Genomic DNA, 10,456 nt, shown 5'->3' with positions numbered 1-10,456 from the left:
CTTATTCAGGGGAGCTAGACCCGAGCTACTCTCAAACTGAACCAGGACGTTGGCAATCGCTGTACTGAACTCAGATACACGAGAGTGCAGGCCTGTCACTTCCACAAGATTTTCACAAAACCCCTTCCGGCACCCAAAGTAATTATGCTACGACCTACGTCTACAGGCAGTCAGGATGCGGGAGGGTTCTGCCCTGACCTCAGCTCTCACAAGGAAGCATGCCTAGAAGCCAGCTTTCAACCAGCTGCCTTCTTATGGCAGTGAGAACGCAGCAGTATTCTGAGTCAGGAGGTTCCACGATTACCACTCTCCTGCACCTGGACATACCCCCCAGGTCTGCATTGTTCCACTTGTGTCTCAGAAGCCTCTGACAAACGTCTATGGTGAAGATGTTGGAAACTCACTCTGCAGGCAGTGTGGAACTGTGAGGGACTGAGTGTGAGCTCAACTCTCAGAAGTAAGTTGCCTTTGGACAGGGCGTTCAGCTAGCTTCTCACCTATGGAACTCAGTATGTAGCACCAGTCTCAGACAGAAATTACTAGGAAATCGCTGGATTGAGCTTGGAGGCACTTGTCTTGTGTGCCGGGACATTCCGCTTACCTCTCACAACACTTCAGTCACGCATCGAGCCTAGGCCTGTTTGCAGCGAAGTGTACCTGCAGGCAGGATGTGGGAAGTACAGGCCATAAGCTCAACACTCAAAAGTGTGTACGCCTGGGAGGCAGATGTCTGCTATCCACTCGTACATGGGAGGTAGAAACTAGCTACACTCTGATAGAAGAAGGCCGTTGGAAATCGCTGTATTCAACTCAGGTACGCGTGAGTTCAGGCCCAACGCTTCCACATGCTTTCCTCACCACGTCTCCCAGCACCTACCATAAGGATGTTAGCCTCTACGTCTACAGTCTGGCAGGATGCGGGAGGGTCCTGCCCTGAGCTCTGCTCCCCAAAGGAAGCATGCCTGCAAGCTAGCTTTCCACTAGCTGAGTTGTTATGGCCGTGAGAAAGAAGCAGCATTGTTAAGTCAGGACGTTCCGTCAATACCGCTCTACCACCCCTGGAGACACAAACACTGAAGACTGCACCTTGGCCCTTGCGTCCCACGAGCTTCCGACAAACAAGTCTAGTGAGGATATTCGTAACTCCATGTGCAGGCAGTGTGGAACTGGGAAGCACCGCGTGTCAGCTCACCTGGCAGGAGGAAGTTCCCCAGAGAGACAGCTTTCAACAAGGTACCCGGGTTTGGAAGTTAGTATGCAGCTCCCTTCCGAGGGAGGAATTGCTCAGAAGTCGCTGGATTGAGCTAAGAGTTCACTTGCCGCTCACAAAGCTCGCGTCCCGTATCGAACGAAATCCTTTGGAAGCGAAGCGTACAGGCGGTCAACGTGGGGGAGGTACAAACCATAAGCTCAATCCAAAGGAGCGTGCATGCCTTGGAGGCAGCCGTCTGCTAGGCGCGAAACTGACAAGGCAGACACTTGGTTCTCACTTCGCTACTGTCCCGCATACAACGAAATGCTGTGGCAGCAGACCGTACAGGCAGTCAGGATGGCCGAGGTAAAGGCCATGAGCTCAGCTCTCAAACTGTGTATGCTTTGCAGGCCGATGTCTGCTAGGCACTTATTCAGGGGAGCTAGACCCGAGCTACTCTCAAACTGAACCAGGACGTTGGCAATCGCTGTACTGAACTCAGATACACGAGAGTGCAGGCCTGTCACTTCCACAAGATTTTCACAAAACCCCTTCCGGCACCCAACGTAATTATGCTACGACCTACGTCTACAGGCAGTCAGGATGCGGGAGGGTTCTGCCCTGACCTCAGCTCTCACAAGGAAGCATGCCTAGAAGCCAGCTTTCAACCAGCTGCCTTCTTATGGCAGTGAGAACGCAGCAGTATTCTGAGTCAGGAGGTTCCACGATTACCACTCTCCTGCACCTGGACATACCCCCCAGGTCTGCATTGTTCCACTTGTGTCTCAGAAGCCTCTGACAAACGTCTATGGTGAAGATGTTGGAAACTCATTCTGCAGGCAGTGTGGAACTGTGAGGGACTGAGTGTGAGCTCAACTCTCAGAAGTAAGTTGCCTTTGGACAGGGCGTTCAGCTAGCTTCTCACCTATGGAACTCAGTATGTAGCACCAGTCTCAGACAGAAATTACTAGGAAATCGCTGGATTGAGCTTGGAGGCACTTGTCTTGTGTGCCGGGACATTCCGCTTACCTCTCACAACACTTCAGTCACGCATCGAGCCTAGGCCTGTTTGCAGCGAAGTGTACCTGCAGGCAGGATGTGGGAAGTACAGGCCATAAGCTCAACACTCAAAAGTGTGTACGCCTGGGAGGCAGATGTCTGCTATCCACTCGTACATGGGAGGTAGAAACTAGCTACACTCTGATAGAAGAAGGCCGTTGGAAATCGCTGTATTCAACTCAGGTACGCGTGAGTTCAGGCCCAACGCTTCCACATGCTTTCCTCACCACGTCTCCCAGCACCTACCATAAGGATGTTAGCCTCTACGTCTACAGTCTGGCAGGATGCGGGAGGGTCCTGCCCTGAGCTCTGCTCCCCAAAGGAAGCATGCCTGCAAGCTAGCTTTCCACTAGCTGAGTTGTTATGGCCGTGAGAAAGAAGCAGCATTGTTAAGTCAGGACGTTCCGTCAATACCGCCCTACCACCCCTGGAGACACAAACTCTGAAGACTGCACCTTGGCCCTTGCGTCCCACGAGCTTCCGACAAACAAGTCTAGTGAGGATATTCGTAACTCCATGTGCAGGCAGTGTGGAACTGGGAAGCACCGCGTGTCAGCTCACCTGGCAGGAGGAAGTTCCCCAGAGAGACAGCTTTCAACAAGGTACCCGGGTTTGGAAGTTAGTATGCAGCTCCCTTCCGAGGGAGGAATTGCTCAGAAGTCGCTGGATTGAGCTAAGAGTTCACTTGCCGCTCACAAAGCTCGCGTCCCGTATCGAACGAAATCCTTTGGAAGCGAAGCGTACAGGCGGTCAACGTGGGGGAGGTACAAACCATAAGCTCAATCCAAAGGAGCGTGCATGCCTTGGAGGCAGCCGTCTGCTAGGCGCGAAACTGACAAGGCAGACACTTGGTTCTCACTTCGCTACTGTCCCGCATACAACGAAATGCTGTGGCAGCAGACCGTACAGGCAGTCAGGATGGCCGAGGTAAAGGCCATGAGCTCAGCTCTCAAACTGTGTATGCTTTGCAGGCCGATGTCTGCTAGGCACTTATTCAGGGGAGCTAGACCCGAGCTACTCTCAAACTGAACCAGGACGTTGGCAATCGCTGTACTGAACTCAGATACACGAGAGTGCAGGCCTGTCACTTCCACAAGATTTTCACAAAACCCCTTCTGGCACCCAACGTAATTATGCTACGACCTACGTCTACAGGCAGTCAGGATGCGGGAGGGTTCTGCCCTGACCTCAGCTCTCACAAGGAAGCATGCCTAGAAGCCAGCTTTCAACCAGCTGCCTTCTTATGGCAGTGAGAACGCAGCAGTATTCTGAGTCAGGAGGTTCCACGATTACCACTCTCCTGCACCTGGACATACCCCCCAGGTCTGCATTGTTCCACTTGTGTCTCAGAAGCCTCTGACAAACGTCTATGGTGAAGATGTTGGAAACTCACTCTGCAGGCAGTGTGGAACTGTGAGGGACTGAGTGTGAGCTCAACTCTCAGAAGTAAGTTGCCTTTGGACAGGGCGTTCAGCTAGCTTCTCACCTATGGAACTCAGTATGTAGCACCAGTCTCAGACAGAAATTACTAGGAAATCGCTGGATTGAGCTTGGAGGCACTTGTCTTGTGTGCCGGGACATTCCGCTTACCTCTCACAACACTTCAGTCACGCATCGAGCCTCGGCCTGTTTGCAGCGAAGTGTACCTGCAGGCAGGATGTGGGAAGTACAGGCCATAAGCTCAACACTCAAAAGTGTGTACGCCTGGGAGGCAGATGTCTGCTATCCACTCGTACATGGGAGGTAGAAACTAGCTACACTCTGATAGAAGAAGGCCGTTGGAAATCGCTGTATTCAACTCAGGTACGCGTGAGTTCAGGCCCAACGCTTCCACATGCTTTCCTCACCACGTCTCCCAGCACCTACCATAAGGATGTTAGCCTCTGCGTCTACAGTCTGGCAGGATGCGGGAGGGTCCTGCCCTGAGCTCTGCTCCCCAAAGGAAGCATGCCTGCAAGCTAGCTTTCCACTAGCTGAGTTGTTATGGCCGTGAGAAAGAAGCAGCATTGTTAAGTCAGGACGTTCCGTCAATACCGCCCTACCACCCCTGGAGACACAAACACTGAAGACTGCACCTTGGCCCTTGCGTCCCACGAGCTTCCGACAAACAAGTCTAGTGAGGATATTCGTAACTCCATGTGCAGGCAGTGTGGAACTGGGAGGCACCGCGTGTCAGCTCACCTCGCAGGAGGAAGTTCCCCAGAGAGACAGCTTTCAACAAGGTACCCGGGTTTGGAAGTTAGTATGCAGCTCCCTTCCGAGGGAGGAATTGCTCAGAAGTCGCTGGATTGAGCTAAGAGTTCACTTGCCGCTCACAAAGCTCGCGTCCCGTATCGAACGAAATCCTTTGGAAGCGAAGCGTACAGGCGGTCAACGTGGGGGAGGTACAAACCATAAGCTCAATCCAAAGGAGCGTGCATGCCTTGGAGGCAGCCGTCTGCTAGGCGCGAAACTGACAAGGCAGACACTTGGTTCTCACTTCGCTACTGTCCCGCATACAACGAAATGCTGTGGCAGCAGACCGTACAGGCAGTCAGGATGGCCGAGGTAAAGGCCATGAGCTCAGCTCTCAAACTGTGTATGCTTTGCAGGCCGATGTCTGCTAGGCACTTATTCAGGGGAGCTAGACCCGAGCTACTCTCAAACTGAACCAGGACGTTGGCAATCGCTGTACTGAACTCAGATACACGAGAGTGCAGGCCTGTCACTTCCACAAGATTTTCACAAAACCCCTTCCGGCACCCAACGTAATTATGCTACGACCTACGTCTACAGGCAGTCAGGATGCGGGAGGGTTCTGCCCTGACCTCAGCTCTCACAAGGAAGCATGCCTAGAAGCCAGCTTTCAACCAGCTGCCTTCTTATGGCAGTGAGAACGCAGCAGTATTCTGAGTCAGGAGGTTCCACGATTACCATTCTCCTGCACCTGGACATACCCCCCAGGTCTGCATTGTTCCACTTGTGTCTCAGAAGCCTCTGACAAACGTCTATGGTGAAGATGTTGGAAACTCACTCTGCAGGCAGTGTGGAACTGTGAGGGACTGAGTGTGAGCTCAACTCTCAGAAGTAAGTTGCCTTTGGACAGGGCGTTCAGCTAGCTTCTCACCTATGGAACTCAGTATGTAGCACCAGTCTCAGACAGAAATTACTAGGAAATCGCTGGATTGAGCTTGGAGGCACTTGTCTTGTGTGTCGGGACATTCCGCTTACCTCTCACAACACTTCAGTCACGCATCGAGCCTAGGCCTGTTTGCAGCGAAGTGTACCTGCAGGCAGGATGTGGGAAGTACAGGCCATAAGCTCAACACTCAAAAGTGTGTACGCCTGGGAGGCAGATGTCTGCTATCCACTCGTACATGGGAGGTAGAAACTAGCTACACTCTGATAGAAGAAGGCCGTTGGAAATCGCTGTATTCAACTCAGGTACGCGTGAGTTCAGGCCCAACGCTTCCACATGCTTTCCTCACCACGTCTCCCAGCACCTACCATAAGGATGTTAGCCTCTACGTCTACAGTCTGGCAGGATGCGGGAGGGTCCTGCCCTGAGCTCTGCTCCCCAAAGGAAGCATGCCTGCAAGCTAGCTTTCCACTAGCTGAGTTGTTATGGCCGTGAGAAAGAAGCAGCATTGTTAAGTCAGGACGTTCCGTCAATACCGCTCTACCACCCCTGGAGACACAAACACTGAAGACTGCACCTTGGCCCTTGCGTCCCACGAGCTTCCGACAAACAAGTCTAGTGAGGATATTCGTAACTCCATGTGCAGGCAGTGTGGAACTGGGAAGCACCGCGTGTCAGCTCACCTCGCAGGAGGAAGTTCCCCAGAGAGACAGCTTTCAACAAGGTACCCGGGTTTGGAAGTTAGTATGCAGCTCCCTTCCGAGGGAGGAATTGCTCAGAAGTCGCTGGATTGAGCTAAGAGTTCACTTGCCGCTCACAAAGCTCGCGTCCCGTATCGAACGAAATCCTTTGGAAGCGAAGCGTACAGGCGGTCAACGTGGGGGAGGTACAAACCATAAGCTCAATCCAAAGGAGCGTGCATGCCTTGGAGGCAGCCGTCTGCTAGGCGCGAAACTGACAAGGCAGACACTTGGTTCTCACTTCGCTACTGTCCCGCATACAACGAAATGCTGTGGCAGCAGACCGTACAGGCAGTCAGGATGGCCGAGGTAAAGGCCATGAGCTCAGCTCTCAAACTGTGTATGCTTTGCAGGCCGATGTCTGCTGGGCACTTATTCAGGGGAGCTAGACCCGAGCTACTCTCAAACTGAACCAGGACGTTGGCAATCGCTGTACTGAACTCAGATACACGAGAGTGCAGGCCTGTCACTTCCACAAGATTTTCACAAAACCCCTTCCAGCACCCAACGTAATTATGCTACGACCTACGTCTACAGGCAGTCAGGATGCGGGAGGGTTCTGCCCTGACCTCAGCTCTCACAAGGAAGCATGCCTAGAAGCCAGCTTTCAACCAGCTGCCTTCTTATGGCAGTGAGAACGCAGCAGTATTCTGAGTCAGGAGGTTCCACGATTACCACTCTCCTGCACCTGGACATACCCCCCAGGTCTGCATTGTTCCACTTGTGTCTCAGAAGCCTCTGACAAACGTCTATGGTGAAGATGTTGGAAACTCATTCTGCAGGCAGTGTGGAACTGTGAGGGACTGAGTGTGAGCTCAACTCTCAGAAGTAAGTTGCCTTTGGACAGGGCGTTCAGCTAGCTTCTCACCTATGGAACTCAGTATGTAGCACCAGTCTCAGACAGAAATTACTAGGAAATCGCTGGATTGAGCTTGGAGGCACTTGTCTTGTGTGCCGGGACATTCCGCTTACCTCTCACAACACTTCAGTCACGCATCGAGCCTAGGCCTGTTTGCAGCGAAGTGTACCTGCAGGCAGGATGTGGGAAGTACAGGCCATAAGCTCAACACTCAAAAGTGTGTACGCCTGGGAGGCAGATGTCTGCTATCCACTCGTACATGGAAGGTAGAAACTAGCTACACTCTGATAGAAGAAGGCCGTTGGAAATCGCTGTATTCAACTCAGGTACGCGTGAGTTCAGGCCCAACGCTTCCACATGCTTTCCTCACCACGTCTCCCAGCACCTACCATAAGGATGTTAGCCTCTACGTCTACAGTCTGGCAGGATGCGGGAGGGTCCTGCCCTGAGCTCTGCTCCCCAAAGGAAGCATGCCTGCAAGCTAGCTTTCCACTAGCTGGGTTGTTATGGCCGTGAGAAAGAAGCAGCATTGTTAAGTCAGGACGTTCCGTCAATACCGCTCTACCACCCCTGGAGACACAAACACTGAAGACTGCACCTTGGCCCTTGCGTCCCACGAGCTTCCGACAAACAAGTCTAGTGAGGATATTCGTAACTCCATGTGCAGGCAGTGTGGAACTGGGAAGCACCGCGTGTCAGCTCACCTCGCAGGAGGAAGTTCCCCAGAGAGACAGCTTTCAACAAGGTACCCGGGTTTGGAAGTTAGTATGCAGCTCCCTTCCGAGGGAGGAATTGCTCAGAAGTCGCTGGATTGAGCTAAGAGTTCACTTGCCGCTCACAAAGCTCGCGTCCCGTATCGAACGAAATCCTTTGGAAGCGAAGCGTACAGGCGGTCAACGTGGGGGAGGTACAAACCATAAGCTCAATCCAAAGGAGCGTGCATGCCTTGGAGGCAGCCGTCTGCTAGGCGCGAAACTGACAAGGCAGACACTTGGTTCTCACTTCGCTACTGTCCCGCATACAACGAAATGCTGTGGCAGCAGACCGTACAGGCAGTCAGGATGGCCGAGGTAAAGGCCATGAGCTCAGCTCTCAAACTGTGTATGCTTTGCAGGCCGATGTCTGCTAGGCACTTATTCAGGGGAGCTAGACCCGAGCTACTCTCAAACTGAACCAGGACGTTGGCAATCGCTGTACTGAACTCAGATACACGAGAGTGCAGGCCTGTCACTTCCACAAGATTTTCACAAAACCCCTTCCGGCACCCAACGTAATTATGCTACGACCTACGTCTACAGGCAGTCAGGATGCGGGAGGGTTCTGCCCTGACCTCAGCTCTCACAAGGAAGCATGCCTAGAAGCCAGCTTTCAACCAGCTGCCTTCTTATGGCAGTGAGAACGCAGCAGTATTCTGAGTCAGGAGGTTCCACGATTACCACTCTCCTGCACCTGGACATACCCCCCAGGTCTGCATTGTTCCACTTGTGTCTCAGAAGCCTCTGACAAACGTCTATGGTGAAGATGTTGGAAACTCACTCTGCAGGCAGTGTGGAACTGTGAGGGACTGAGTGTGAGCTCAACTCTCAGAAGTAAGTTGCCTTTGGACAGGGCGTTCAGCTAGCTTCTCACCTATGGAACTCAGTATGTAGCACCAGTCTCAGACAGAAATTACTAGGAAATCGCTGGATTGAGCTTGGAGGCACTTGTCTTGTGTGCCGGGACATTCCGCTTACCTCTCACAACACTTCAGTCACGCATCGAGCCTAGGCCTGTTTGCAGCGAAGTGTACCTGCAGGCAGGATGTGGGAAGTACAGGCCATAAGCTCAACACTCAAAAGTGTGTACGCCTGGGAGGCAGATGTCTGCTATCCACTCGTACATGGGAGGTAGAAACTAGCTACACTCTGATAGAAGAAGGCCGTTGGAAATCGCTGTATTCAACTCAGGTACGCGTGAGTTCAGGCCCAACGCTTCCACATGCTTTCCTCACCACGTCTCCCAGCACCTACCATAAGGATGTTAGCCTCTACGTCTACAGTCTGGCAGGATGCGGGAGGGTCCTGCCCTGAGCTCTGCTCCCCAAAGGAAGCATGCCTGCAAGCTAGCTTTCCACTAGCTGAGTTGTTATGGCCGTGAGAAAGAAGCAGCATTGTTAAGTCAGGACGTTCCGTCAATACCGCTCTACCACCCCTGGAGACACAAACACTGAAGACTGCACCTTGGCCCTTGCGTCCCACGAGCTTCCGACAAACAAGTCTAGTGAGGATATTCGTAACTCCATGTGCAGGCAGTGTGGAACTGGGAAGCACCGCGTGTCAGCTCACCTCGCAGGAGGAAGTTCCCCAGAGAGACAGCTTTCAACAAGGTACCCGGGTTTGGAAGTTAGTATGCAGCTCCCTTCCGAGGGAGGAATTGCTCAGAAGTCGCTGGATTGAGCTAAGAGTTCACTTGCCGCTCACAAAGCTCGCGTCCCGTATCGAACAAAATCCTTTGGAAGCGAAGCGTACAGGCGGTCAACGTGGGGGAGGTACAAACCATAAGCTCAATCCAAAGGAGCGTGCATGCCTTGGAGGCAGCCGTCTGCTAGGCGCGAAACTGACAAGGCAGACACTTGGTTCTCACTTCGCTACTGTCCCGCATACAACGAAATGCTGTGGCAGCAGACCGTACAGGCAGTCAGGATGGCCGAGGTAAAGGCCATGAGCTCAGCTCTCAAACTGTGTATGCTTTGCAGGCCGATGTCTGCTATTCAGGGGAGCTAGACCCGAGCTACTCTCAAACTGAACCAGGACGTTGGCAATCGCTGTACTGAACTCAGATACACGAGAGTGCAGGCCTGTCACTTCCACAAGATTTTCACAAAACCCCTTCCGGCACCCAACGTAATTATGCTACGACCTACGTCTACAGGCAGTCAGGATGCGGGAGGGTTCTGCCCTGACCTCAGCTCTCACAAGGAAGCATGCCTAGAAGCCAGCTTTCAACCAGCTGCCTTCTTATGGCAGTGAGAACGCAGCAGTATTCTGAGTCAGGAGGTTCCACGATTACCACTCTCCTGCACCTGGACATACCCCCCAGGTCTGCATTGTTCCACTTGTGTCTCAGAAGCCTCTGACAAACGTCTATGGTGAAGATGTTGGAAACTCACTCTGCAGGCAGTGTGGAACTGTGAGGGACTGAGTGTGAGCTCAACTCTCAGAAGTAAGTTGCCTTTGGACAGGGCGTTCAGCTAGCTTCTCACCTATGGAACTCAGTATGTAGCACCAGTCTCAGACAGAAATTACTAGGAAATCGCTGGATTGAGCTTGGAGGCACTTGTCTTGTGTGCCGGGACATTCCGCTTACCTCTCACAACACTTCAGTCACGCATCGAGCCTAGGCCTGTTTGCAGCGAAGTGTACCTGCAGGCAGGATGTGGGAAGTACAGGCCATAAGCTCAACACTCAAAAGTGTGTACGCCTGGGAGGCAGATGTCTGCTATCCACTCG

This window comes from Canis aureus, chromosome 4 (assembly GCF_053574225.1).
Source record: "Canis aureus isolate CA01 chromosome 4, VMU_Caureus_v.1.0, whole genome shotgun sequence".
In the NCBI taxonomy this organism is placed as follows: domain Eukaryota; kingdom Metazoa; phylum Chordata; class Mammalia; order Carnivora; family Canidae; genus Canis; species Canis aureus.
Note: the sequence above shows the minus strand (reverse complement) of the source record.